Genomic DNA, 674 nt, shown 5'->3' with positions numbered 1-674 from the left:
TTCAAGAAGGAGCTGCAAAACGTATACCATCCCCAAGCACTGCCTGCCCGTGGAGGGAAATGGTTTGATCCATCTGCCATTGAAGACAGCCCAGTGCTCGGGGATGGTATACGTTTTGCAGCTCCTTCTTGAACACTGGAAGGGTGAAGAAGCAGAAGAGGCAGAATCAGACGTCAAGAAATTATAAACCACTATTGGGAACTTTCATCAAATGGCATTAATCAGAGACAGAGAGAAGGATGCAGAGCTGTTAGAAAAGAGAGAAGTCGAAACTGGAGACTATTCCCTCCAGAAACTTAATACGGGATCTTTCTGTGCAGCCTGTTTGGTTTTCAGGATTCGACTTCACGCAGCAATCTTGCAGAAAGTCTTTTGCAACGCGGACGTCGGTTTCTTTGTTACGACCGGGCAGGGGTTAATATGCGACACCAACAGTCCCAGATTAAGAGAATCCGAGTGAAACACTCACTCACTGAGAGTCATCCCCAACGTCCCTGAGCTGCGGAGCTACAGACAGTTCAAAACGGAAGGGAGGGTTAAAAATGAGCCATTGTTTTTCACTCGTTCTGTCACAGAAAACGTGAACAAAGACAGAAGTCACATGACACCAGTTTATAGTCCAACAGGTTTACGTGAAATCACACGCTTTCACAGCGCTGCTCCTCCATCAGGTG

Source organism: Rhincodon typus, unplaced genomic scaffold (genome assembly GCF_021869965.1).
Source record: "Rhincodon typus isolate 14 unplaced genomic scaffold, sRhiTyp1.1 hic_rhity00010987, whole genome shotgun sequence".
Lineage (NCBI taxonomy): Eukaryota > Metazoa > Chordata > Chondrichthyes > Orectolobiformes > Rhincodontidae > Rhincodon > Rhincodon typus.
The sequence above is the reverse complement of the archived record's forward strand: the minus strand, read 5'-3'. Positions refer to the sequence as shown.